This window comes from Hemitrygon akajei, chromosome 7 (assembly GCF_048418815.1).
Source record: "Hemitrygon akajei chromosome 7, sHemAka1.3, whole genome shotgun sequence".
Taxonomy (NCBI): Eukaryota; Metazoa; Chordata; class Chondrichthyes; order Myliobatiformes; family Dasyatidae; genus Hemitrygon; species Hemitrygon akajei.
The window spans coordinates 133,459,791-133,481,728 of NC_133130.1; the positions used below are offsets into that span (position 1 = coordinate 133,459,791).

At 42.2% G+C, this 21,938-nt stretch overlaps 1 protein-coding gene across 6 annotated transcripts in view; it reads right to left on the reverse strand.

Annotated features, from left to right (window-relative positions):
* pitpnm2 (phosphatidylinositol transfer protein, membrane-associated 2) overlaps positions 1-21,938 on the reverse strand; it is a 316,594-nt gene that overhangs the window by 272,729 nt on the left and 21,927 nt on the right. For 5 of the 6 annotated variants that reach the window (XM_073051985.1, XM_073051991.1, XM_073051992.1 and 2 more), the window contains exon 2: positions 4,797-4,899. The gene's annotated coding sequence lies outside the window, so the exon portion shown is untranslated. Of the gene's footprint in view, positions 1-4,796; positions 4,900-11,189; positions 11,316-21,938 lie in introns of those variants that run through there. The other variant, XM_073051986.1, reaches the window with a different exon arrangement.

Sequence of the window (21,938 nt, forward strand, 5' to 3'; positions counted from 1 at the left end):
TCAGGAACAGAACTCATTCATAACCTGGGGACTGCCTGTACTTTTAAATAATCTCTAGATTACTTATAATACCTAATACAATGCAAATGCTATGTAAATAGTTGTTATACTGTATTGTTTAGGGAATAATGACAAGAAAAAATAGTCTGTACATGCTCAAACAACAAGTGCTGGAGAGAGAACTTCTGGGTTTTCCCGATCCGCGGTTGGTTGAATCCGCGCATGCAGAAACCACAGATAAGGAGGTCCGACTGTACCCAGGACATCTTCAAGGAGCGGCGTCTCAAAAAGGGAGCGTCCATTATTAAGGACCTCCAGCACCCAGGGCATGCCCTTTTCTCACTGTTACCATCAGGTAGGAGGTACAGAAGACTGAAGGCACACACTCAGTGATTCAGGAACAGCTTCTTCCTCTCTGCCATCCGATTCCTAAATGGACATTGAACCCTTGAACACTACCTCACTTTTTAAATATATATTATTTCTGGCTTTCTGCATGATTTTAATCTATTCAATATACGTATACAGTAATTGATTTACTTATTTATTTGTTTTTCTCTTCTATGTTATGTATTGCATTGAACTGCTACTGATAAGTTAACAAATTTCACGGCACATGCTGGTGATAATAAACCTGATTCTGACTCACAAATATCTGTATAATCTAACTGGATGACTCTCCAGCTTAATTCACTGGTAAAGCCAAGCTTCACTTGCGCAACAGCAAACACAAGCCCGTCACTCCAGAACAACCGTAGAATCTCTGGTGTTTATGAACCTCCCACGGTCAAGTTAACCAGTAGCGAGCTGCTACATTCAAGGTACAATCAGACCACAAATTCAGTATGGAGATAAGATTCGTCCAAAAATATTTAAATGCATTTCCTGTGCAGTTCAGCCAAGTAACTGAATCAGGAAATTGTGTTATTCATAGCCTCTAGAAGCACAGGAGTAATTTTAGAAACATCTTCTGAGGCACAGATCAAGTGGACAACCAGCGCTATTTGCCCAGGGCGGAAATAGCTTATAAGAAAGGCCGCAACTTTAGGGTGATCGGATGGAAGTATGGGGAAGGGGGGGATATCAGAGCTAAGTTTTTTTTTAAACACCGAGTGGTAATCAGGTAGACCATGCTGGCAGGGTGGTGGTAGAGATAGATACATTAGGGATATTTAATTGACTCTTGGACAGGTACATGGATGATAAAAATATAGAGGGCTATGTGGGGAGGAGGGGTTAGATTCATCTTAGAGTAGGTAAATGGTGTATATACATAAAAATGCTGGAGCAATTCAGCAAGCTAAGCATCTATTGAAAAGAGCAAACAGTTGATGTTTTGGGCTGAGACCCTTCATCAGGACCTGAAACATTAACTGTTTACTCTTTTCCATAGATACTGCTTGACTTGCTGAGTTCCTGCAGCATTTTGAGCGCATTACTTATATTGCCAGCAACTGAAGATTTTCTCTTGCTTGAAATGGGATATATAGCATGTGAAGGGGCTTGTCATGTCCTTTCTGGGACAGCTGCCTCATATTTGGGCCCCACCAGTCACTCAGTTCTCACCTGTGGCTCCAACCAGCTGTTTGCATGCGACAGCGGCCACACCACAGTATCCTGCTTTGACAGGTGGATCTCATACCGTGGTGAGATAGGAACACATCTGTCCTAGGATGTGAAGTCAGCTCCAGAAGACTGGGCGGATGAGATCCACAGTGAGATCCAATGGCCATGTGGTCCTGCAACACTCCGAGCGAAGGGCATGACAAGACTCAGAACAAGACATGGTCATCCACTCCAACCAGGAGAGACCCCAGTGATGATGACTACTCAAACACTGAGGTCGAGAGAGTGGAACTGCCTCAGTGCAATGGTTTTTGAACTTCAAAAACTCTCCCACACGGGTCTCCTGTCATCGTCTGACATAACGGACAAACAACTACTAGAGCAGCTTAAAAAGTTGGCATAACATCATGTGCCATACTGTTCTATGTTCTATATGTGTTGTATAGGAAAAATATCAAAAACTCCCTCATTGCCACGTGTACTTTAAGACTGCCGCCAGTTCATTCTTTTCTTAATGCAGTGTTTCTCATAAACAGCACCTCGGTGACAACCTGATCAACAGCAACAGAACAGGTTTTCCCAGTCACAGCTTAGGTTTGATCCCCTGGCCGGGCTCAAATTAAAAGATCTAAGATTGGGGTGGCATGGAAGTCTAGCTGTTAGCACAACGCTTTACTGGACAGGTTCAATTCCCGGCGCTGTCTGTAAGGAGTTTGCAAGTTCTCGCCGTGGCCATGTGGGTTTCCTCCGGGTGCTCTGGTTTCCTCCCAGTCTGAAGTGTATCAATTAGTAGGTTAATTGATCATTATAATTCTTCCCGTGATTAGGCTAGGATTAAATGGAGGATTGCTGGGAGGCATGCCGCAGAGGGCCAGAAGGACCTATTCTGCACTGCATCACCGTATCTCAATAAAAAAACATCAAATCCAAAATACTGTAACAACTGCAGTACAGACTGAGATTACCCCCACCCCCAAATGAGGACAGGCATTAGTTTGTGTCCTACTGACCATTAACTGATGTCTGGGTCTCACCAGAGAATTGGCCCAGAACACACATGCATAAGGAAAGGGATGTTAGGATGTTATTCCTTAGGACATAGAAGACTGAGGAGAGATTTGATAGAGCTATACAAAATTATGAGGTGTTTAGATAGGGTAAATGCAAGCAGGCTTTCTCCACTGAGGTTGGGTGAGACTAGAGCTGTGGGTTGTAGGTTAAATGTTGAAGGGGAACCGGAGGTGGAACTCCTTCACTCACAGAGGGCGGTGAGAGTATGGAACCAGCTGCCAGCAGACGTGGCAGCTGTGGGTTTGAATGCAACATTTAAGAGAAGTTTGGAATAGACAAGGATGGGAGGGGCAGGGAGGGCCATAGTCCCAGTGCAGGTCGATGAGACTCAGCTTAATAAAGCATGGACTAGATGAGTTTCTATGCTGTAGGCCTCTATGGCTATAATAATAGATACGGGAGAGCATGGTAGGCAGGGAAGAAAACAGTGCCAACCAACAGTGTGCTGCTGAAAGCAACAGTCAGTCAATAAATGAGGTTAAAGTGATGAACAAAACTTCCAGAACTAACACAAGAAACCACCGCAATCATTTCAGAGGCGCAGTTACTATCAGCACTGCAGAAAATTAAACTCTGCATCATTCTATGTTGACTGTGTGGATTATTTTGCATTGTATTTCAGATTCATTTTGCTCAATTTTATAACTTAAAAAACCTGCAAACTTCTGTGACTTCCCTTCCTCCCTCTGTGTGCTTGCCTCTAATCTCCCAACCATTCTCGATGGAGAAGTTCCACATTCCACTTACTGGCTAAAGGTTTTTTCTCTTCTCTGTTACAGTTACTGATGACTATCACATAATGACAGATTTTCCTGCAGCGGAAACCTTTTCGCTTCCACTCAATACTAACCTTGGACGTTTTTAAAGACCATAAAGGTATCCCTCAGCTTTACTCTCTCAAAAGAAGAGATCCAGGGATTGTTTTATGACCTTGACTTACTTACTTACTGCCTGTTACGCCCCTGCCATTTAGGGCAGCAATGAAGGTCCTCCATCTCTGGCAGTGTTCAGGGCTTCCTTCATCATGTCAGTAACTCCCTTTTGGTCTTCACTACTGTCAGCCATGCAAGTCCTGGGTGGAGACTCAGGAATACCATCAAACTCAAACATAAAAGGAATCTTCATTGCTGTTTCCATAACAATTTTGTTTTTCCAGTCAGGGTGTTAGCCCTGAGCTAAACCCCTGAATCCAGAGGACCAATGGACCACTCTTAGCCTGGCCTCTACACTTTGACCTGTTAAACAAGGGTGACTGTACCAAGAGCCAAAGCATAAAACCCAGTATAGATCTCCGAGTCATTGAGGCATGCAAGCCTCCAAACCATGACAAAGTTGTGGTCCTCTGAGGCCATAAGACCATAAAGCGTAGGAGCAGAATTAGGGCTTTAGGCCCATCGAGTCAGCTCCACCATTTCATCATTGCTAATCCATTTCCCTCTCTGCCCCAATCTCCTGCCTTCTCTCCCTGACTTTCTAGTAAGTGTTTATAACGCCATAGTCTGAAGAAAGGCATCCAGGCACCTATATTAATTATCTTTATAAGAGAATATTAAGTCCACAAAATATTAACTTTAATTACACCAGATATTATTTTAAGTTCAGCTTCACACAGAGTCCAGAGAAGAAAGTCTAAAACCAAGGTGACTAGAACAGTTTCTTTCACCAGAGAGCACAAATCTGTGGAATTCACTGCCACAGGCAGCTTTGGAGCCCAGATCATTGGGTATATTCATTGCAGAGGCTGATAGGTTCTTGATTAGTCAGGGTGTCAGAAGTTAGGGGAGAGGGCAAAAGAATGGGATTCAGAAGGATAATAAATCAGTCATGATGGAAAGGTGGAGCATACTTGATGGGCCAAATGGCCTAATTCTGCTCCTGTGGTTTTTGTCCATAACAGCTGATGACTCAATGGGCAACCATCACGCTCTGGGCAGGCCTCTGGATGTAGTCTGTTGCGTATACTACACACAATTGTATTTACTGATGAAGCTTTGTATCGAGTGTACAACCAAGATAAGAAGACATTATTGAATAGAACAGAATCTTGGAGGAACTAATCTTTGTACTTTTAAACTGTGAGCTCCTTCCCCTTTATTTAGCACAAACTTGTAACCAAGCTGACAGGAGAAGCTGGAGGTCTTTAGAGCATTACTACTTACCCTCGTTGTACACAATCTTCATTCAGTTCCAAGAAACAGGAGGAAGTCAGAGCGGCATCACCATCTCCTCAACGTCACAACAGCTCCCTCGGGTACACAGTGGCTGAGGAAATCAACCAGGAGATCACAATTACTGCTTTCGCTCACACTGTCTTAGTAGAAACAGATCTTTCACTTGCGAGAGCAAAGTCTTTTCAGATGCCAACTCAAGGACAGTCAGGGTGTCCACAAGATCTTCCTACCCTTGGACTTCAAACTGAACTTCCCTCCCACTCCTTCTTTCTACGTTCTCATCAATTAGAGTCAGAGAGTGAAACAGAACAAAACAGACACTTTGGCCCATCTAGTCATATCTCATCTATCACCTTCCCTTCATCATCCTTCTTGGTATGCTCCTTGAGAAACTCAACAACATGGGTTAGGCGTGATCTGCCCAGTTGCTGGAAAAGGCAGAGTAAACAGTTTGGAGTGATGATCACCTCACAATAGCACACAGTATATCTTAGCTATATTGTAATCAGGATTCCCTAAAGGTTGATTTACAGGTTGAGTCTGTGGTGAGGAAAGCAAATGTGATGTTAGCATTTGTTTTAAGAGAATTAGAATATAAAAGCAAGGATGCAATGTTGAGGCTTTATAAAGCACTGGTGAGGCCTCACTTGGAGTACTGAGAGCAGTTTTGGGATCCTTTTCTAAGAAAGGGTGTGCTGACATTGGAGATGGTTCAATGGAGGTTCATGAAAATGATTCCAGGATTGAAAGGGTTGTCATATGAGGAGTGTTTGATGGCTCTAGGCCTGTATTCACTGGAATTCAGAAGAATGAAGGGTAACCTCATTGAAACCTATCAAATGTTGAATGGCCTTGATTGAATGGATGTGGAAAAGATGTTTCCTATGGTAGGGGAGTCAAAGACCAGAGGACACAGCCTCAGAATAGAGGGACGTCCTTTTAGAATGGAGATGAAGAGGAATTTCTTCAGCCAGAGTGGTGAATCTGTGGAATCTGTTACCAGAGTCAGGGGTGGATGCCAAGTCGGTGAATATATTTAAGGCAGAGGTTGATAGATTCTTGATCATTAGGGATGAAGGGAGAGGGGGAGGGGGAGGCAAGAGATTGGGGCTGAGAAAAAAATGGATCAGCCATGATGAAATGACAGAGCAGTCTCAATAAACCAAATTACATTCCTCCATCTTATGATCTTAAATTCTCTCGATTCAGTATTCAGAACAAAGAAGGACATTTATGTAGTCGGGGGAAAAGGGCAAGGTACTAATCGAGTACTTTGCAGCCATATTCATCAAGAACAACATGGAAAATAGTAAGATCAGTGTGGGGTGTGCTAAAATCTACTCTAATTCAAGCAATACACCCTGAGGAACCTCTTCTGTACCCTTTCCAAAACCTCCACATCCTTCCTATAATGTAGAAACCAGAACTATATACACAGTAGTCCAAATGAGGCCAAACCTCAGTTTCGTACAATGTGGCTTCCTGACTTTTCTACTCTAAGTACCAACTGATGAAGTCAGCTATGCTTTAGGTCTTCTTTATCAGCCTATCTTCTTGTATTACCACTTTCAGAAAGCTTTGGACATGGACCCCGAGATCCCACTATCCATCAATGTTCATAAGTATCATATGATTAACTGTACATAATTTCTGAATAGATTTCAAAGTTCAAAGTAAATTTTATTATCACAGTACATATATCACTATATACAACCCTGAGATTCATTGTCTTATGGGCATACTCAATAAATTTATGGAATAATAACCCATAACAGAATCAATGAAAGATCACCCAACTAAGGCGTTCAAAACCAGTGTAAAAGACAACAGACCGAGCAAATACAAAAAGAAAGAATAATAAATAAGTAAACAAACCACAAATATCGAGAGCTGACTGTGGACTTCAGAAAGGGTAAGATGAGGCAACTCCTCTTTCGATTTGTATTTGTATATTCTTTATTTGAAAATCAATAAAAAAGATTGAAAAATGAAATGAGACTACAACTAGAGGTCATGGGTTACAGGTGAAAGGTGAGTACTCTATAAGACAGGTTAGATGTCACCTGCCATGCACAAAACCATGCTGACTACCCCTAATCAGGGCTGTATGTCTCAATACGTTCCCTGTGTCCTTTCATGGATTGTGGTTTGGACTCTGTAGTTCACATTATGGGGTGTTTCTGGCTGCTCCTTTATTTATTGCTATTTTGTGCGATTTTGATCAGGGCGGACTGGAGCAAACGACACGGCGCTAGATCGAACTGAACTGAGCTGAACCAAATATTTCTGGACTGTTTCCAAGACTTCGTGGTTTGATGTTTTATATTGTGTTTTTCACCTGTTGTTTTGCCATTTGCGCGATTTGTTCTTTTTGTTTTCGCGTTAAGATTTGATGCTTTTCTTTGAACGTTGTTTCTTTTATGGTTGTCTGTGGGGAAGACAAATCTCAGGGTTGTATGCTACATATACAGGCAGTCCCAGAGTTACGAACGTCCGACTTACGGACAGCTTGTACTTACGAACGCCCTGCAATAAAGTCTACTACAGGTATATTAAAAATTTGTCAGCTCAAGGAAGAAGAATGCCATCCGCCATTTTAAGTCCGATCACGTTGCCATTAACACTGTGTTGAGTGTGTAACTTTGTATTTGGCTTAAATTTTTTTTTTAGCAAGATTCACCCTGACCCCCTTTTCTAGTCAGCGCCACCCCCACCTGTTCCATTTAACCTGTCTCAGTGCGGGTGGACTTTAGAACCTGGGGGAGCTCAGGTCCTGCTGCCTGCAGCTGCTGCTGAATCTGCAGTGTTTCTGTTCCGTTGACAGAAAACGATCACGATTGAAAATAAAGTGGAAATAATAAAGCGATCGGAAAGAGGTGAAACGCCATCGGTCATTGGAAAAGCATTAGGCTACAGTCAGTCAATGATCAGAACAATTTTAAAGGATAAAGTGTGAAAGGCCCTGCCCCAATGAAAGCTACAATTATTACTAAGCAACGCAGTGGTTTAATTATTGAAATACATATGTTTCTTAAGTGTTTTATATGCATAGAAAGGTGAAATATATATTATATACTAAGACAAACGTTTGACTAACTGACGCTAAATAATACCAGATGTACCTGTTCCGACTTATGTACAAATCCGACTTAAAGACTGACTTAGGAACGGAACTCATTTGTAACCTGGGGACTGACTGTATACTTTGAATCCTGAATCTTGTCCCTTAGAATAACTTCCAATAATTTAGCCACAATTAATGTCTTGCTCACTGGTCTAAAATTTCCTGTATTAGTCTTTGCATTTATTACACAACAGAACAACAGTTGCTATCTTCCAGTTCTGCAGCACCTCATCCATGGCTACAGACTTTCTGAATATTGCTGCCAGGGCCCCTGTAACTTCTGCAGTAGCCTCCCACAAGGATCCAAGGAACACCTCATCAGGCCATGGGGACTTATCCACCTTAATTCACCTCAGAACAGCCAGCATCTCCTCTCCCAGAGTCTGGAAACAGTTCTTGACCTTTTGTCTCAGCTTTACAGGCTCAGTGTCTGCCGGCACGGTAGTGCAGTGGTTAGTACAACACTTTACAATACTAGTGACCCAGGTTCAATTCCCACTGCTGTCTATGGGGAGTTTGTATGTTCTCCCTGTGACCACGTGGGTTTCCTCCAGGTGCTCCAGTTTCCTCCCACAACCCAAAGACATACCAGTAAGTAGGTTCTTTGGTCATTGTAAATTGTCCCGTGATTAGGGTAGGGTTAAAGCAGGCGGCGTATCTCATTAAGTTTTTAAAAATACAGAACTACAGGCCTATGAGTCTCACTCTTTCAATCTTACTGATCTCTTTCCGGCAGATAGGTAACCAGAAATAGAACGGCACACAATACTCCAAATTAGGCCTCACCAACATCTTATACAATGTCAACATAACATCCCAGCTGCTGTATTCAGCACTTAGATCTTGCAACAATTGGTGGAAATAATGCCGGAGGGTGGGGAAAGAGGTGTAGCAAGTGGGGACCCAAGAGAGAGACAGAATGAGAGCAAATTGGGACCTCAGATCAAGTGAGAGAGTTCAGCCAAGTGCGTATTAAGAATGGAGACTTCAGCACTGAATGACGAAAGATTATCAAGTATTGTATACTCATGAAACTCCTTGGATATTCAAAACCGTGACTATTTACTGACCTCAGTTTAGATATGAATCACAATTCCGAAACACTACTTAACTAACAGTGGCGTCATCATTTCAAATCAAACCCCAATTACTTCCAGCTTGCCACAACGGGGCCATCTGTCTTCAACAACTTCTGGTAATATTCCATTATCACTAAGACAGCAGTATTTTACAGTAGCATTCACAAAATTTATTTATTTAGAAATACAGCATGAATCAGAAATAACATCTCCACTTCACTGACGATCAACACTGGTGCACCTCAAGGATGTGTGCTTAGCGCACTGCGCTACTCTCTCTACACCCATGACCGTGCAGCTAAGCACAGCTCAAGTGCCATTTATAAATTCGCTGACAACGCAACTAATGTTGGCAGGATCTCAGATAGTGACAAAAGGGCGTACAAGAGTGAGATATATCAGATAGTCGAGTGGTGTCGTAGCAACAACCTTGCACTCAATGTCCGTAAAACAAAAAACTGATTGTGAACTTCAAAAAGGGTAAGACAAGGGGTTACACACCAGTCCTCATCAAGTGATCAGAAGTAGAAAGAGTGATCAATTTCAAGCCCCTGAGTGTCAACATCTGAGCAGCTACAAAGGAGGCATGACAACAGCCATATCTCATTATGAGTTTGAGAAGATTTGGTTTATCTCCAAAAACACTCTACAGATGAACTGTGGAGGGCATTCTTGCTGGCTGCATCACCATCCGATGCAGTGGGGGGGGGGGGGGGGACTGCACAGGATCAAAGTAAGCTACAGAGAGTTGTAAACTCAGTCAGCTCCATCATGGACACTAGCCTTTGTAGTATTTAGGCCGTCTTCAAGGAGCGGTGCCTCAGAGAGGTGGTGTCCCTCATTAACGATCCCTTCACCCAGGTCATGCCTTGTTCTCTCATTGCTACCATCAGGAAGGAGGTACAGAGGCTTGAAGGCACCCACTCAACAATTCAGGAACAGCTTCTTCTCCTCTGCCATCCAGTTTTTGAATGGACATTGAACCCATGAACACTAACTCACTACTTTTTATTTCTATATTTGCACTACTTATTATTTTACAATAATTCAGTTGTTTACCTCTCTATAATTACATATTGCATTCTACTGCTGCTGCAAAGTCAACAAATTTCTTGACATATGTGGTGATATTAAAACCCTGATTCTGAACAGGCCTTTCCAGCCCTTCGAGCCGTACTGTCCAGCAGCCACCGAATTAACCCTAGCCTAATCACAAAACAACACAAGGATCCATTCTGATTTCTGCTGAGTGACAAGGAGATTTTGGGTACCAGCTTGCCACTATTTGTTAATATGTTGAAGTCAATAATTCTTGCATTGAGTTTTTCTGAAATAAAAGTTATTAACAGTACTGTGTTGCTGTGGTACCAACGGCACTCTGCTCAGTGCTGCATACCACTCCAATGGTTCAAAGAATGTCCTTCGAATCAACTTCAGATTTTCCTTTTTCTAGCACTTGTCAAGTCAAGTCATGGCAAGTCTATTGTCATTGAATCATATACACGTATACTGTAAAACGAGACACTGTACCAGGGTGTAAAGCACTGTAGTACACCTAACACACAATAAATTATAAAAGGATAAAATCTGCCGATGACTCATGCATAAATAGCAAACTAAAGTGCATAAATTAAATACTGTACGGTATAGAACAGATTAACCAGTGACACTTTGAATGCAGCAGGGAGTTCAGAAGCCTAATGGCCCGAGAGAAGAAACTGTTTCTCATTCTGACTGTTCTTGTTTTTATGCATCGGCGTCTCCTGCCTGATGGTAGAATGTCAAAGAGGATGCTTAATGGATGGGTGGGATCCTTGATAAAACTGAGGGCCCTGCGTATGCAGCATTCCTGATAAATGTCCCTGATGGATTATAGAAAGACCCCTATGATCCCTCGGCTGTTCTCATAGTCCTTTGCAGAAGAATAAATAATTGCACACTACAGAATGCACTAATTTGGAAATTATGACTACACATTACACACAAAACGGACTCTTGCAGAACTGACATTCGTCTCAGACATGTAAACATCCAGTTATGAAATCTCTGGCCATTAGTTGTCACGGGAGCAGAGGCTGAGTCAACACAGTGAAAACGGCAAACACCACAGCCACTGAATCGCAAATTAAAAGCTATACAGAATTTTAAAATAAATGGCAAAAAAACACGATGACTCACCCCTTCAAGGGATGGATACTAGAAGAATTTCACATGATGGAAATATTCCAATGGAAAAAAGTCACAAGATCTAGATTTGATAAGAGTGAAGAAATCCTGTCTTCTGTAGCATCAATGCAATTGCAAATGACCTTCCTAAGCTATGACAGTGAAAGACGTGATCCTTTGTGTCTTGCAGAACAGGAGTAATGTTCTGAAGCCTCAATCAGCTCACAAACCAGCCACTCTGTATTTGATCACAATTCAGTAGTACACAGACCGCAGGCAACCGCCTTATTCCAAACATCTAACAGTGCATGGCTAGGTTTAAGAACCTAATACTCCTGATGCATTAAGCTGCTAAAATACTGAGGTGTTAACTCCTGAGGCGTTAAGCTGTTAAAATTCTTCATTGAACAAAACAAGTTGTGATGTTTTCATGACTTGAACAGTTAATATTTTGCAAATAAGCTAAAACATTACAAATATTTAAAGTCATTTACTTTCAATTATCTTTTGTTCTAATGTGAAACCCAGTGAACATTCCATTTCCCAAGTCAATTAATCTTTGTAATTTAGGAATGCTAAGGGCAGGAAAATTACTCCAGTCCACTTGAGATCGATCTAAAAGCAGAAGAGAGTTCACTTTCCCTATTCCTTAACTGAATTGAAGTGAAACACAGCATGGAGCTTTCACTTGCCCATAACCTATCTGTCATACAGTATCTTACAAAAGTCTTAGGCACGTACAGTATATATAGCTAGGGTGCCTAAGACTTTTTGCACAGTGCTGTATTTGTCAACAGCTGGTAAATCCAATGGCAGCAAAGAGTGTTGGGAATGGTGAGGGTAGGGGGTTGTGGGACAGATGGCAGAGCAGTGCCAGGGGCAGAGGGGTGGCACAGGAGCAGACACACCCAGCCCTAAGATACCAGGGTAGGACATTTGATTCCAAACCATTGGTTTATTGATCATGACAGAATGTCTCTCTGGTGCTTCCTGCTTCCTCCTTTTCCAAACCATGATTCCCCTCTCCTTACCCCCTTCCCACTCTCAGTCCACAATGGAGACCCATATCAAAATCAGGTTTATCATCACTCACATATGTCATAAAATTTGTTTTTTGCAGCAGCAGCAGTACAGTACATAAAATTACTACAGTACCACACAAAAGCTATATATCTGTACCTAAAACAGTACTGTACAAGCGAATAACAACTGTACAGCACTAGTGAGACCCAACTTGGAGATTTCACTTGCCCATCATATATCTGGAACTATAAGTGAGTAATAATCACTACACAGCACAAGGAGACACATGAAGTATATGCTTTTGTCTGAATGATGAACACAAGATGAATACAATGCAAATTTATAGATCCCAGATCAGATCAATCCATTACAGTCCTCAGCTATTTCCATTTGGTTTGGACATCATGGAGCTGTAGCAGTTAGCACAACACGATTACAGCTCAGGGTGCCAGAGTTCAGAGTTCAATTCTAAAGAACATCCATAAGGAGTCTCTGTATGTTCTCCCTGTGGAATGTGTGTGTTTTCTCAAGGTCTCCAAAGTCACAGTCCTTCCATAGTCCAAAGATGTACCAGGTAGGTTAACTGGTCATTATAAATTGTCTCATTAGGGATAAATCAGGGGGTGCTCGAAGGGCTGGGAGGGCCTATTCCATACTGTACCTCAATAAATAAAAAATATCCTTGTCACGCACACCAGGATACAGTGAAAAGCTCACCGTGCATGCTCTTCGTACAGATCAAATCATTACACAGTCTACTGAATAAAAACAATGTCAAACAATAAAAATGCAGAATAAAGTGTAAAAGACTATTTATTTCAGCTTTTGCATTGTGTATTGTATCAAGTGTACGTGACTCTGATGAATATATTCACAGAATATCAGAGTGAAGGGGATGCTCACACCTAAAGATACAACAGCACTCAGCCAATCTCTTGCTTATTCTCTCTCTACAACTGTACTCTACACTCTTCCATGATGTGGCAGCCAGTAATGGACACAGTACTTCCACTGAAGCCTAGCTAATGCTTTATAAAGTTGAATCATAACCTCTTATCTATATCCCAGCTAAAAACACAAGAGCCTGTCACCATATCTACCACCACAAATTCTGCCCATATTGCCAATTAGTTCTCCCAGGGTGCTCGTTCATTTTGTGCTGTGTCACACGATGTGGGCAATCACGGTCTTTCAATGACCATGATTGTTCATGGCAAATATTTCTACAGAAGTGCTTTGCCATTGCCACCTTCTGGGCAGTGCTTTTACAAGACAGGTGACCCCAACCATTACCAAAACTCTTCAGAGATTGAGAGCCTGGCAACAGTGGTCAGATAACAAGGATTTAGGTTATACACCAGCTGCTCAGAAGACCATCCACCAACTGCATCCACAGCTTCACCTGACCTTGACCAGGGGGCTAAGCAAGTGTTATACCTTGCCTAAGAGTGACCTGCAGGCTAGCAGAGGGAAGGAGCACCTTATTCCTCTTTTGATAGAGATGACCCTCCAGCCCGCCACCCTTTGTAATCTATACCCCAAGTAATAACCACAAGAGTCCTGCATGTCTTCTCCGTAACCCTGTCCACCTGCATAATATCTGCCCACATTGCCAACTTATGGGATGCTTGGTCTTGTACACCAAGGTCCCCTGTTCCTCAGTACATCCATCATAGATGTCCTACCCCAATTTGTCCTCCCAGTGTGTAACCAGGTTAAACCCCTCCCTATCATTGAGCACATCTGCACAGAGTGCTGTAGCAGGACAGCAGCATTCAGTATCAAGGACTCTCACCATCCAGGTCATGCTCTCTTCTGTTTGCTGCCATCAGGAAGGAGGTACTGGAGCCTCGGGACCCACTCCACCAGGTTCAGAAACAGTTATTATCCCTCAGCCATCAGGTTCTTGAACAAGAGAAGTAACTTCACTCACCCCACAACCTATGGACTCATTGTCTCATATTTATTGCTTTTATTGTGTATTTGCACAGTTTGTTTTCTTTTCTACACTAGCTGCTTGTCCGTCTTGTTACATGCATTCTATCATTGATTCCATTGTGTCTCCTTGGATATACAGTTGTAACCCTCTCACCGGGCTCGTATACAAACTTAGCTTGTTAGCTAACTGCTAAGTCACATGACTAATCGGTGAGAAGACCACCTTTCATAAACATATATGTCTAGGGTCGGAATGATTCGGGGTTCAACCAAACTGGAATATCATGATGTTCTGATTAAAGAAACCTCAATTTGAGTGAATGCTGTGTAAATACCACTCATACGCAAATGTCGGTCAGCACTAAATAACAAATCATGCACCACATAAAATTATAAAGTACATTTATCAATTTTAGCTTTATCAGTTATTAAGAGAAAGAAAAGAAAGAAAAAAATCAATAAAAGGGTCCATCGCAGTTAAACCAGTCTAAATGTGCACACGACCATTGGAGCTCGTCTCTTCCGAAAGCTGGGTATGACTGTTACTCACGGCACTGAATCCTCATCACCAATCACCGGTACAGCTTCCCATCCTGAACTCTGCTGCGCAAAGCACTCCTTGCAATCGCATCTTCCCATCAGAGTAAATCCCACAGGTGTCTCTCCCAATCTTCTCTTTACCGTATCTCCCACTAAAAGACCAACAACCCTAGCAGTGTCTGTCCCAAATCTCCCTCCGCCCAGATCTCTCTAGAACCTTCTCCCGAGCCCACCTTGCTGACTGGCTGACACAGCATTCCTAAGTTGAACAACATAGCCCCTTACCTTTAACCAAAACCAAAACATTCCACCAGAGGAGACACAGAAAACTACGAAAATGAAACATTTCATGGCACAGCAGTAAACACTACACAATGAATGCTTGCAAGTAAATGACTCCCAGAGTTGTATATGGTGACATAAATGCATTTTGATAATAAATTTACTTTGTAAGATTAAATGCCACCTGCCATTGCTGTCCCCCAAGAGGACCATAACCTCCTCATGGTTTGGTGTCTTGCATGTGACAATGACTCAGAGAGCTATGTTGGCTGGAGTCACGGTTTGCCTTTGCTGCCTTGCTAGCAGTGTCTTTACAAGATGGATGACCCTGGAGATTATTTGCCTGCTTCAGTGGTCACTTAACCAGGACTTGTAATATACACCAGCTGCTCATAAAACCATCCACCAACTGCATCCCAAACTCCTCCTGATTGGGAGTGCTAAGCAGATGCTACACCTTGCCCAAGGGTGACCTGCAGCAAACAAAGAGGAGTGCCTTACACCTGTTTTGATAGAAACGCATCTCCACCCTGCCTTCCAAGGTGACGTATATGTACTTTGCTAATAGATTTACTTTGACTTTGAAGCTTTTCAAAATGAAACAGGTTCTGGGCAGGTAGTAGTGAATTGGAAAGCAAGTCAACCTGGTTTTATGATAAGTAAATCAAATTTAACAAACTTGGGCTTTAACTTAACATAGAGGGTGAACGGGGGGAACTATCAATGGAGTATATTTGGATTTCCTGAATTCATTTGACAGGGTGCCATATAACAGTAGTACACTAGAACTCATTGTGTTGGAGAAATGTGTTAGCACAGATTTCCAGAATGCCTACGGGATGGCTATTTAGAGAGTTTATGGTCGAACACACTAGGGGAAAGGCATTTCTGGATTAGGTGTTGTGTAATGAACAAAATTTGATTAGGGAGCTTAAGGTAAAGGAACCTTAAGAAGACAGTGATCATAATATGATAGAACTCAACCTGCAGTTTGAGAGGAAGAAGCTCAAATTGGATGTAGCGATATTTCAGTGAAATAAAGGGAACTACAGATGCATGAGAGAGGAAATAGCCAAAGTTAATTGGAAGGGGACATTAGCAAGGATGACAGCAGAACAGCAATGGCTGGAATTTCTGGGGGCAATTCAGAAGGAGTAAGATAGATACATTTCAAAGTAGTAGTATTCTAAAGGGAGGATGAAGCAACCACGGCAAACAATGGAAGTTAAAGACAGCATAAGTAAAGGAGAGGGCATATAATAGAACAAACAAATTAGGGAGAAAGTAAAGGATTGGGGAGCTTTTAAAAACAGATAGAAGACAACTAAAAAGCCATAAAGAGAGAAAAGGTGCAATATGAAAGAAAGCTAGCCAATGATATAAAAAGGAAATCAAAAGTATTTTTCAGATATGTAAAGAGTAAAAGAGACTAGAATAGATATTGGACCACTGAAAAATGATGCTGGACAAGTAGTAATGGGGAACAAATAAATGGCGGATGAACTGAATAAGTATTTTGCACCAGTTTCACTGTGGAAGACACTAGCAGTATCCGAGAAATTCAAGAGTATCAGAGAGCAGAAGTGAGTGTAGTTGCTATTACTAAGGAGAAAGTGCTTGGGAAGCTGAAAAGACTGATGGTAGGTAAGTGACCTGGAACAGATGGACTACACGCCAGGGTTCTGAAAGAGGTGGCTGAAGAGATTGCATAGGCATTAGTAATGATCTTTCAAGAATCATTAGATTCTGGAAAGGTTCCGTAAGACTATAAAATTGAAAATGTCACTCCACCTTTTAAGGAAGGAAGGCAAAAGACAGAAAATTATAGGCCAATTAGCCAGACCTCAGTGGTTGGCAAGATGTTTTTGTCCATGATTACAGGTAAGGTTTCAAAGTTAGCAAGGTTTCCTCAAGGAGAAATCTTGACTGACAAATCTGTTGGAATTTTTAAAGAAATAATAGGCAGGATAGACTAAGGAGAGTCAATGGATGTTGTTTACTTGGATTTTCAGAAGGCTTTGACAAGATGCCGTGGACAAGGCTGCCTAACAAAGTAAGAGTCCACGGTATTACAGGAAAGATACAAGCTTGGATAGAAGATTGGCTGGCTGGCAGGAGGCAAAGAGATAGAATAAAGGGAGCCTTTTCTGTCTGACCGCTGGTGACTAGTGGTGTTCCGCAAGGGTCAGTGTTCAGTCCACAATTTTTCACATTATATGTTATTGATCGGTATGAAAAGAACTGATAGCTTTGTGGTGCCCTGGTATTGCAGCAGTTAGTGCAATGCTATCACAATTCGGTGCACCGAAGTTCAATTTCGATGCCATCTGTAAGGAGTCCCTGTACATCCTTCCAGTGCTCTGGCTTCTACCCACAGTCCAAAGATGTAGCAGGTAGGTTAACCTGTCATTGTAAATTATCCCATGATTACATTAGGATTAAATTGGGGTCTGCTGAATGGCATGGCTCAAAGGGTTGGAAGGGCCTGTTCCGTGCTGTATCTCTAAATAAAAAATATTATTGTCACATGCACCGATGTGCAGGGAAAAGCTCACCTTGCATTCTCTTCCTACAGATCAAATCATTATGCAATGCAGTGAGCCAGAATAATGTAAAGCAATAACAATGCTGAATAAAGTGTAAGAACTATTTAATGCAGCTTTTGTACGGTGTATTGTGTCAAGTGCAAGTCACTCTGATAAATACATTCATAGAAAGATCAGAGAGAGTCTAAAATCGGATGTATTAGTATTATGGTGAAGTAAAGGGAACTTTACAATCACAGGATTCAAATCACAAAATCATTCCTCAAGCATCACCATCTGCCTCCCATTACCAAGATAATGTTTGATCCAACATACTAAATGACCCTGGGTCCCATGGGCTCTTCCCTCTGTGCTGGTCGACGTGCAGAACAGGACGCAATTTAGTTACAGAGAAAAGAGCAGAATTATAGACCTGAATGACACCAACAGGAAAGCACCAAGAACCTGATGGGCCAAATGGCCAACTTCAACTTGTTTTGTTTATTTATTAATAAATAGACTCTTCCAGTCCTTTGAGCCACGTCACCCAGCAATCTCTCTATTTAATCTCATCCTAACCACAGGAATGACCAATTCACCTACCAACTGAGGGGAGAAAGCAGAGCATTCTGAGGAAACCCAAGCAGCCCCAAGGAGAACGTACAAACTCCTTACAGGCAGCAGCAGGAATTAAACTTGGGTCGCTGGTACTGTAAACATTGCGCTAATCACTACACTACCGCTATATCAACACACTAGTTGGAACCTGTACATTCACCATATTGATCCCTGTTGAATCTACCATCATTCACGTCCAGAGCCCTCTCTCACTAGCACTTACATTTAGAGGGCAAAGGACATTTGGAAATGTCCATTAATGATTATTCTACAGACAGTGTAAATATTTTTATTGTTTCAAGAACAGAGATAGAGTCTATAGCACAGTAACAGGCCATTCAGCCCATGCCGAACCATTTAAACTGCCTAGTTCAATCAACCCACACTGGAACCATTGCTCTCCATATCCCTCCAATCCATGTATTGTACCTGTCCAAACGTCCCTTAAGACGTTGAAATCAACCTCTTAAGCTAACAGCCGATGAGGAAGTATTTCTTTAGTCAGAGAGAGGTGAATCTACAGAATTCGTTGCCACGAGCAGCTGTGGAGGCCAAGTCATTGAGTGCATTTAAAGCAGAGGTTGACAGGCTCTTGATTAGTCAGGGGGGCAAAGGTTATGAGGAGAGGGCCAGAGAATGTGGTTGAGAGAGATAACAAATCAGCCATGATGGAATGGCAGAGCAGACTTGATGGACTGAATAAGCTAATTCTGCTCCTATGTCTTATAGGGGGTTAAAAAGTCACTCATAATGGAATGGCAGCACAGACTCAATGCCCTGCATGGGCAAATTCTGCTCCTATGCCTTATGGTTAAAAATTATGAACGTTTAGGTGCTTACAAGAGGCTGGGATATCCATTTCCCGGTAGACTGTTTAAATAGACTCATTATTCTACAAAGCAAGACCAGATGGCAGAGGGGAAGAAGCTGTTCCTGAATCACTGAGTGTGCCCCTTCAGACCTCTGCACCTCCTACCTGATGGTAACAGTGAGAAAAGGGCATGCCCTGGGTGCTGGGGGTCCTTAATAATGGAAGCTGCCTTTCTGAGACACCGCTCCCTAAAGATGTCCTGGATACTTTGTAGGCTAGTACCCAAGATGGAGCTGACTAGACTTAGAACCCTCTGCTGCCTCTTTCAGTCCTGTGCAGTAACCCCTCCATACCAGACAGTGGTGCAGCTTGTCAGAATACTCTCCACGCTACAACTATAGAAGTTTTTGAGTGTATTTGTTGACTTGCCAAATCTCTTAAAACTCCTAGTAAAGTATAGCCGATGTCTGGCCTTCCTTATGACTACATCAATATGTTGGGACTAGGTTAGATCCTCACAGATCTTGACACCCAGGAACTTGAAACTGCTCACTCTCTCCACTGCTGATCCCTCTGAGGACTGGTGTGTTCCTTCGTCTTAACCTTCATGAAGTCCACAACCAGCTCTTTCATCTTACTGATGCTGAGTGCCAGGTTGTTGCTGCTGCACCACTCCACTAGTTGGCATATCTCACTCCTGTACGCCCTCTCGTCACCACCTGAGATTCTACCAACAACAGTTGTATCGTCAGCAAACTTAAAGATGGTATTTGAGCTATGCTAATGTGAAAAAGATTCCTAATCCTGTTAATCTTGCCCTAAATGTGCAGCCAGGTCATGGACCTTATCCGGAATACAGAAAGGGTAGTGAGTTCACAGACCACATCCAGAATACAGAAATGGTAGCAAGGTAACAGACCATATCCCGATTACGGAAAGGGTAGTGACATCACAGACTGTATCTGGATTACAGAAATGGTAGCGAGGTCACAGGCCATATCTGGATTACAGAGATAGCAGTGAGGTCACAGACCATATCCCGATACAGAAAGGGTAGTGGCATCTCAGACCATATCCGGATTACAGAAATGGTTGCGAGGTCACTGACTGTCTTTGGATTATGGAAATGGTGGCAAGGTCATGGATCCTATCTGGATTGGGGAGAGAGTAGCGAGGTCATGGACTGTATCAGAATTACGGAAAAAGTTGTGAGGTCACAATCCATTGTAGGTGCTGTAGCATAGTTATTTAAAATATCTTTAGCCATGGATGGATGTGCTGGAGGGTTGAAGGATAGCTAAAGTTGTTCCACTGTTTAAGAATGTCTCTAAGAATAAAAATGGGAAATTATAGGCTGGGACAATAGTCATGGGTAAAATATTGAAAAATATTCTAAGGGACAAGAGATACAAGTATTTAGATAGACAGGGAATATCAACATGGCTTCATGTGTGGAACATCATGTCTTAACAAAACTTAAGAGTTTTTTGTGGAAGTTACCAGGAAAGTTAAAGAAGGCAAAGCAGAGGATGTTGTCTGCATGGATGTCAGCAAGGCCTTTGACAAGGTCCCGCATGGGAGGTTGGTCAAATAGGTTCAGTTGTTTGGTATTCAAGATGAGGTAGTAAATTGGATTAGTCATTGGCTTGCGAGATAATCCAGAAAAAGGTTGTAGATGGCTGCCTCTTCGACTGAAGGTCTGTGACTTGTGGAGTGCCACAGGGACCAGTGTAGTGTCCATTGTTGTTTGTCATCTATATCAGCAATCTAGATGAAATAATGAGGTAAACTGGATTATCAAATTTACAGATGACACCAAGATTGGGGTATAATAGGCAGTGAGGAAAGCTATGAAAGCTTGCAGTGGGATCTGGACCAGCTCGAAAAATGGCAGATGGAATTTAATGCAGACAAGGGCGAGGTGTTGCACTTTGGGAGGACAGCTAAGGTAGGTATTACACAGTGAACAGTACAGCACTAAGTAGTATGGTAGAACAAAGGGATCTGGGAATACAGGTCCATAATTCACAGGTAGGTAGGGTCATGGAGAGAGCTTCTGACACAATAGCCTTCTTAAATCAGGACAGTGAGTACAGGAGTATGGATGTTATGTTGAACTTGTGTAAGATATTGGCAAGGCCTGATCTGGAGTATTGTGTGCAGGTCTGGTCACCTACCTACAGGAAAGGCGTAAATAAGCTTGAAAGAGTATAGAGAAAATTTACAAGGATGTTGTAGGAACTTGAATCTGGGTTATCTGGAAAGGTTGAATAGGTTAGAACTTTATTCCTTGTAACATAGAAGACTAAGAAGAGATTTGATAAAGAGGTATACAGAATTATGAGGGGTATAGACAGGGTTAATTCAAGCAGGCTTTCCCACTCAGTTTGGGTGAGACTAGAACTAGAAGTAATGGGTTAAGGGTGAAAAGTTAAAAACTTAAGAGGAACCTGAGGGGAAATTTTTTCACTCAGGAGGTGGTGCAAGTGTAGAACAAGCTGCCAATGGAAGTGGCTGATGCAGGTTCAACTGTAGCATTTGAGAAGTTTGGATAGGTACGTGGATGAGGAAAATACGGAGGGCTATGGTCTGGGTGAGGGCAGATGGGATTCAGCAGAAGATCAGACTGGCACAGATCTGTGGGCTGAGGGGTCTGTTTCTGTACTGCAGCAGTCTATAACTCTACTGGTCTAAAGCAAATCAGAATCAGGTTGATTATCACCAGCATGTGATGTGAAATTTGGTAACTTAGCAGCAGCAGTTCAATGCATTACATAATCTAGCAGAGAGAGAAAAAAAAATAAACAAGTAAATCAATTACGTATATTGAATAGATTTTTTAAAATGTGCAAAAACAGAAATACTGTAAATTAAAAAAGTGAGCTCCAAAGCTTCAAATGTCCATTTAGGAATCAGATGGCAGAGGAGAAGAAGCTGTTCCTGAATCACTGGGTGTATGCCTTCAGGCTTCTGTACCTCCTCCTTGATGGTAACAGTGAGAAAAGGGCATGCCCTGGGTGCTAG